Genomic DNA, 8,585 nt, shown 5'->3' on the forward strand with positions numbered 1-8,585 from the left:
TTGGCTTCTTTCACTCAGTACAGAATTCCCAGCACATGAATGGTAACTGTCACCTGGTAGATGCTCAGGAAATAATGGCTGAATGAATTCTGGGCAAATAAAGATAAGCTTAGAAGGAAGGCAGGGAAGCAACACTCAACCTACATAGGGCAAAATGGAGAGGCTAATGTTCTAACTGCACCCACAGAAGAGCCAGGTCAAGAACTGAATTGAGACCTGGTTCTTTCACTTGATACTTAATACTGAACTCCAACCAGGTGTTGAGTGCCATACCAGAACTAAACACATAGGAATTGTGTGGTGGGACAGGGGCAGAATCCAGGCTTGGCTCTCGACGAGCAAGTAACTAGAGAACAGTACCTCACCTCTGGGGTCTTGGTATCCTTATCTGCTAAAGTGCAGCATGGATTAAAGGCTAAATCAAATCTACCTCCTAAGGTTCATTTTTATGTACACTTCTTCTGAGAACCTTTTCAGACCTCCACAGCCAAGGTGAAGTCTCCATTCTGCTGACTGCCATTCAGGACAGCACTTTCAGCACCTATCACATACTATACTGAAATACCTTTCACACCACAGGCCACTATTATCCCATTTGCATAGTCAATCTTCACATATATTATCCAGATTCATGTCGCAGACCTATCCACAGGTCACACATTCTGTTCAGGTTCTGTTGCGGCCTTACTGGGTGCTCTACTTCCCCCAGGCCCGCAGACCACAAGTTCAGCTACCAAACTCAGCTCCTGAGAGCAAGGTCTTTTCTCTATCTGGTCCCCAAAATGCTGGGTTCCTCTGCCACCCTTAGCTACAGCCTTCTCCACATTCAACTTGCAAACCTCAAAAAGCTGATTTAGGTAAACCATAAGCAAACAAATTAGAACTTCAAATAAATTTGCCATCATATACATGCATGCACATTCAGAACAGCGCGAATACAGGTGACCAGGAGAACGAAACCAATTGTGGACATTGACTTGAGGCCTGCCCTGTTGAAGCAAAAGAACATGAGTGTGGTTGGAGACAGGCAGTCCCGAGTCGGAATCCCAAAGCTGTCTCACGCTGGACAATCACCTACTTCCCTCCCTGCACTTAAGTGACCTCATTTCATAAAGCCTCAGGAGGAGTAAATAGCACACCTAATACCTTATGGCTCTCCTTTGTCACATCTGAAAATGGGTAATGGGTGGCAGCATTGGGAAGAAAAAGGAGTCTCAACTCCCTAGAGTCCCAAACCTGGATTCACTTCCACTCTGTCCCACAGCTTATGGTTTGAGGCAGCCACTTGCCCATTTAGGGTCTCACTCCGTTGCTTCAAACAAAGGGAAGACACCCTACTAGCATCTCCCAGCACAGAATCCACCTAAAAACAGTGACAAGTCCTTTGCATTGGGGCCTTGGTGTGCACTGAGGAGGAGGTTCACACCAGGAGTGGTATGTGAGGGGATATCCAAACTTACTCTCCTGTCCCACCAAAGGCTCCCTAACCTCCCACCTTCACCCCTTTAATAACTCCAACCCTCATCTGTCTCCAGGTGGCTAGTAATCTCCTGACCTCCCCTCCTCAATGTTACCCTGACTATGCCTATTTTTATACTTAGAAAATATAACCTATAGTCATCCATTTAAATCATTTATTAGCTGGGTGGCACATGCCTATAATTCCAGCTACCTGAGAGGCTGACACAGGGAGATTGTAAGTTTGAAGTCAGATTGGGCAATTTAGTGAGGCCCTGACTCAAATAGAAATTTTTTTTTTTTTTTTTTTTTTAAGTCTGGGGATGTAAGTCACTGCTAAAACACCCCTGAGTTCAATTCCCAGTATCATCAAAAACAACAACAACAAAATACACACACACACACTTTTTTTTAAAGGAAAAATGAACATAAACATAATTAATTTTAAGTAGTTACTTAAAATTACTGAGTACTAATTAGATAATACGCCAAGAGCTTTATAAGCATTACTCTAATCTCACAATCACCCTGTGAGGTAGGCACTAGTAGTATTCCTAGATTCCAGGTGAGGAGACTTGAGGCGCACAGAAATAAAATAACTTTGCTCAAGTCTCATAGCAATATGGGGTGGGTAGGAGCTGGGTTCCAATACAGCTAAACTCTGGAGCCTCCTCTCCAACCCAGGTAGCCTCCACCACACTCCTCTCTTATCCCCATTTGGTGACAGGTGAATGATATTGTTGTCCTGTAAGCCAAAGCTTCACCAAACACACTGGGCAACTTGGCCTGCATGGAGGGCTCTAGAATAGGCCTATCTGTGCAGGCTTCCTCTACAGACACTGTTAGGTCCCCAAATGCCTTCTGAGAAACCACTACTTCTTCCCAAAGCATCAAGATAAGGGGCAAACTGTCAGGATGTTCCCACAGCAAGCCAGGAGTAGGGGGAAATGAGGACTGCACAGCTGGAAGGAAAGACCTGCTCCACAGGGAATCTTGCCTCACCACATTCCCAGAGTCTTTCTCAGAAGCCAAAGCATCTGGTTTTCTAACACAACCTCTCCCAGTTCAGATCCCCATCTAAATTCCTACTTCAGCAGTATAGGACAGATTGGTCTTAGTTGATACTTAAACCTGAAGTCCCCACAGGACAGGTTCAGAGCACTGTGGCATATTACACCAAAATTTAACAGTCCTATTACTGTACCTAACCTCCAGGGAAAGTGGAGAGACCATGCAACCAGCAGCACTTGTTTCTAGGTGCCACACTGCTAATGGCAGCATGATGCTTACACCATGCTGAGCATAGCCAAGGTCCTGGTGAGCTCAGTTCCACAGTTACTATGGACCTGCCCACTCAGGTCTGAAATCTCATCACCAAGCTCCAGAGGCTTAACAATGAGTGCTACAACTTCACCAGTGATCACTAACATGGCTACTGAAGGGGATTATTTCTTTCACTGAGTATAATGGCAATCAATGGGTAACCTCATACACTCTTGGTAGTTTAAACCAGTACAGTCCTGCAGAGCACAGCATGGATACTGCTGCAACATTTTAAATGAACTCTACTCCTAGAGAAACACATGCACTCAGATATGTGTGTATAAAGCTATAATAGCAACATGAATTAGTTTAATGTCCATTCCTAGGAAGTCAATTCATTAACTATGATATACATATGAATTGTAGACAAATAAAAGACAAAATAGAGAACAGAGGAGAGTTACATGCATAAAAAATCTCCAACATATACATTATACATTAATATATAATATATACATTATGTGAAAAAAATCAAATAGTGGGAAAATATATGTGATTGGATTTAGGCTTATAAAAAAAATATCACGTGTGTGTGTATGTGTGTATGTGTGTGTGTGTGTGTCTACCCAGGCTGACAAACAGTTGTGGGATATGCATGAAACTACTGAAGCTGTTTACCCCCAAGGACCTGGCAGGGAAGCATGCAGGGTGAAGGGGGCTTGACATGTGTCTATGTAATTCTACACTACATGGCTGAGAGGGTGGGGTATGGAGCAGAATATATCAGGTATTGTCTATATCATTTAAGAAAACAGCAACTGAGCTAATTATAAACACCACCACCAAAACAGTTTTACTGACATGAAACTGCAGCACCATCAACATGAACAGGCTACCATGCCACACTGTAGCATTGACTCAAGGCTATCAAAATCCAGTTTCTATGCCACTGATAGCACACTAGATGGGGAACAACAGGGAAGGAGGGAAACAGGGGATGCAAAGAAAACTTTGGCAAAAGTTCTAGAGGAGCTGCAGGCCTGTGCTACCCTGAACCTGTCATCCCCTAAACTCACCAGTCTGGGGCCTTCCTCCCTCTCACCCCCACAGGATTATTTAAGAGCCAAAACCAGCATTAAAGAGAATTCTCTTTCCCCACAACAAAGAAAGGCCTCCCACTGCCACCAACAGAGCTGCTCCAAGGCAGAGCCAAAGAGAAGGCCTGGTCAAACTCCACCTGCCCAACAAAGGCACTGTGTGCCAGGCTCCTGGGATGGCAGGGAAAGCCTAGACTGGCAGCCCCCAAGCCCACTCATCCGAGTCATTCCACTTCGGCAAGCAGCCCGGGAATCTTTTCACACTGACTACTGAAATCCAAACTGCACCAGTATACAAATCAGATGGTTCTGCCAACAAAACAGCAACAACATGGAAAAAAAGAAAGATAAATCAATGGTATCCTGTCTAAATATATATTTATTCTTTCTGCTTGCCAGAGCAGTAGCACTGCTGTAGATTATAACATTTGATAAGTATCTTTTTTGCTTTTCAGTAATAATTACAACAAACACATACCCCCAACACACACATACACACTATTAGGCACAAAAGAAAAACAGTAAAGAGGCTTTGAAGAGATAAGCCTGACAGCTAATATCCAGAGGCAAGAACATTCTTATTCCATTAAAACATGTGTCCTGTCTGGCAAGCGCTCCTACCAGACAAACTGGATGGATGCCCCAATAGTCCACAGCGAGAAGTCTAGGTGACCTTAAAAGAAGGAAGAGAAGCCGCCTTTCCAGGGAAAAGAATAAGTAAGCATCAAGCAGAAAGTGGGTGTACAGTCTGTGTAGGGACTCACCTGCAGAGACAGGCTGTGACTGATGATAGTGAAAAGCAGTCAGGTCCAACACAGGTAACTCAGCCATCTCCTTCCAAAGAATGCAGCCCTGATAAAGTCAGAACCTGATCAACTGATCTCCAACCAGACCAGAGCCAGAACAGACTATATGAAGGGCAGGGGTATTATGCAATCTAGAAAAGGAATCCCAAAAGCAAGTTTACTATTGGATCTGGCACTGACAGGAAGAAAGGGCACAAAAACAATATATCCATGACATGGTGACAGTGCACCTATAATGAGAATACCAGTCAACCATCTCCCTGTGCTCTGGTGCTGATCCACCTGAGTCTACCCGGCTACACTGCAGTCTTTGGAAGAGGGTGAACTCAACTCCTCTTCTGAGACTACCACTCACCCCTATGAACTCACCTACCATCACTTCTTTCCCAGTCAACCCCACCTAGGCCAGATCAGCTCTTAGGAATAGCCAGAACTGAGGACTAAACACTGTGGTGGGTCCCTGGGTCAAAAGGCAACAATGCGGTGAAGACCACATTCCAGGGAGCCTTCATTCTTTGGTAGCTTCTTACCTTTGACATTTTTTACATGAAATTTGAATGAGCAAAACAGCATATCCCTAAATGGGGTACCAGGAGCCTGACCTCTGTGATGCTTTTGGAATGGCAAGAATGATAAGGCCATGGGTAGGCACAGAGAGGGCAAGGCCCTTTCAGGATTGACTCAGACATCTGTTTCTAGCTGTTAGCAGAGACCAAAGGAGGAGATTCTAGTTGCTGCAGACATTGTTTTGCAATGAGAAAGGTCAGACAAGGAAAAGCTCGGATATGATTCCTCCCTCTCTCAGACCCAATATCCAAAGGGACTGAACTATTCTCATTCCAACATGTCTCCTGTGTTCCATCACCACTGGCAGGGTCTTCATGTCTTACATTCAGGACCTCGTGGTGTCTCAAGCTGAATAATACAACTCCTCCCTCTTCTACTTTCCACCTGCTTCACTTCATAGTCCCCAAGCCCACTGAGCAATTTTTCCAGAATATAGATCTGACCTTCTCTCTTAATGAAATTCCCAAGTTACAGGACAAGAAGGCCTATTGTGGGCAGAAAGCCTTGCCAGCCTTTCCAGCCTCGATGGAAGCATAGGCAATGGCATCCCACAGATCACAGCCAACTCTAACATTAACCACTTCCTGGGCATGTGTTTCTGTCCCATTTCTACATCTGTACATAGGGAATAACACAAGCACCTTCTCATAACTGCTATAAGGTTAAGTCCAAGTTGTGAAGAGCCTAGCTCTCCAAGAGTGATCAATTCTACCAATCAGTCCCCAGCTGCTCAGCGCGTCCGCTCCTTCCCCACCACCATGCTGTACCACCTCTTTATAATGAATGAACAAGAATTAACACAGAAGAAGGCACATGCACAATCTAAAAGAGGCTATCAAAATGTGAATGAGACCAAAATTAATTCATTATCAAAACCATGTAAGAGGAGGAAAATAAGAAAACATTACTTTTGGGAGAAAATGATTTTAAAATATGTATCTTTATGATGTTTTGGACTTCATTTGTTCCAAAGATTTAGGAAGATGACATTTCAAAGGCTCACAAAGGAGACTTCTATTTTTTAAAAACTATTTCTTAATTAATTTCTTCAGAGAACTAAGAGTACTTTTATAGGCTGACTGAATCTTATTAATTCTCAGAGAAATTCTGGCATCAGTCACAACAAACACCCTCTTGGAATTTAATTCCCTCTTCAGCATACAACTTACTATGGAAACTCATTTATGATGCCACCACAACCAGTCAAAATCTGCCTAGAGCACAGAATCTTCAAAGTCCCAGAAGAGAATCTTACTTAGGACTAGGTGGAAACTAGCCTTATACTTGGTCAAATAGTACATACAACAGAAATTTTCTCCATGTCAAACTTTTCAGCTTCTACCATCAGCCACATTAAACTCTTCCATCTCCTTCCTGCCTCTCTCTGACCAACTATAGCCCTTCCCGTGCCCTCCTTCAGCCCAAGCCCCCCAAATTCAGTGCATTTTCCCTGTCCAATGAATAAAAAAGGAGAGAAGTCCACAAAGAAAAAGAGAAGTCCATGAACAAAAAGAAACTAGCTAAATTCATCAACTTCCTGCCAAAGACTTATTCATTCTGGCTTCTGGTTTCATTCAATTTCTTTTTGGACTAGATGATCACTAGAATATTTACTTAATACACTGGGGTGAGGGCATAAGCTAGAAGAATTATTTATAAGAACAAAAATGTACTTTAAAAGCCTTTTTTCCCTGAGGACAATTCCTACTGGAAGACTTGATCAATCCCATTATCTGGAGTGTGTGAAAGCCACTGAGACAAAGGAGTAGCCAACCTTTACTGAACACCCACTGTAATTCACACATACATCTCACATAAGGCAGATGGCATTGCCCTGATTTTTCATATGAAGAAACCAGACTCAAAGAGGTCAAGGCAATGGGATCAGGATTTACATGCAGGTCACCAGACTCCCTAGACCACTTCTCACTCTGCTTCCTGTGCTTATGTTACAATGTCCTACATTAGAGTACTTTACAGTTTACATGTTTCTTTTCACATACATGATTTCATTTAATTATCACATCCCTGTAGGAAAGCTAAGAATTCCTTTTCCACCATTACAAAATTTTGCTTGGACTCAAAGATCATGAGTAACTTGTACAAACCTGCTACAATACAGAGTTGTGCCCTCACTTGGCTTTTTTCACCTATAAACTGATGTTCCTTCTTACTTCACAGTGCCTAATATATGGCAGGGGCTCAAATGGTGACTATTATTAGCAACATGATTTTTATCAGTTAAAGTAAATTATACACATTCACACTATAGATATTTTAAAGACCCAACATAATTAGTCTTTACTTGGAGAAGACATCATTTCATTTTATCACTACCTCAAATTCAGGGATAACCACTAACACAGCTTTAGCAAGGTCTTAAGCAACTGAGCAAGGCCCTTTCTCAAAATATAAAATAAAAAGGGCTGGGGATGTAGCTCAGCAGTAAAACATCCCTGGCTTCAAAGCCCAGTACCCGCCACCACCATTAAAAAAAAAAGTGTGGTCAAACCCAATATGGATTTTGAAAGTTACTAACAGGAGAAGAGCATTCAGTTGATAGAATACAAAAAATCCTCCCTATCTTCCAGCATCATGACTTGACCATTAATGTGCTATTTAACTGCAGTTATTTTAATTCTGTGATGGTCCTTAACATCCAAAGCATTTCTTAGGAGAGGTTGCTCAGGGACTATGGGGAATAGGAGTGGAGTGGAAAAGATACATATTGTTGGTTCAAGTTATTTTTAACGTGCTGCATCTACCACTGTGGCTTGCCTATTTACTATACTCACTTGAAAAGAAACCAGGTTAATTCAGAAATGCCACATGCAGTGGGAATCAGCTCATTTCCCAGGTCAGAATGGAAAAGATGCAGAATTGTGGTGACATAAGGATCCCAGCATCAATCAAACAGAAAATTTATATTATGGGAATGAGAGGTCCTAGAGGTGTTCTTGGCCTACAGAGACCAATCCAACTGAGCATCCACTCCAGTCTTGAAGGTTTAAAAAAAGAAAAAAAAAAAATTCAGGTCCACAGGTAATATTTTCTAAACAAAGCAACTTTATAATAAAGACAAACAGCCAACTGCACCAACTACCTGCATAAGAATAGTATCACAATGTAAAACTAGTATGCAATTATTATCAGCTTTTTGTTTTGCTTTTTGAATATTGCTTCTCGTCTGTTTTCTTTTAAATGTTTCCTAATTTCCTTGTAAAAACAGGCTTAGGTTTATTTTGTGTGACTACTCTGGTCTCACAAGCAAAAAGACTCCATCAGAATATCTTTTTATACCCCATTTCACTGCTAAAATTGAGGCTCAGACAGGGCAAGTGGCTCATCCAAGGTCATACTGCTTAGAAACACATCTAGGCTAGAACAAGAGCTC

The sequence above is a fragment of the Marmota flaviventris genome, chromosome 9 (assembly GCF_047511675.1).
Source record: "Marmota flaviventris isolate mMarFla1 chromosome 9, mMarFla1.hap1, whole genome shotgun sequence".
NCBI classification, from domain to species: Eukaryota; Metazoa; Chordata; class Mammalia; order Rodentia; family Sciuridae; genus Marmota; species Marmota flaviventris.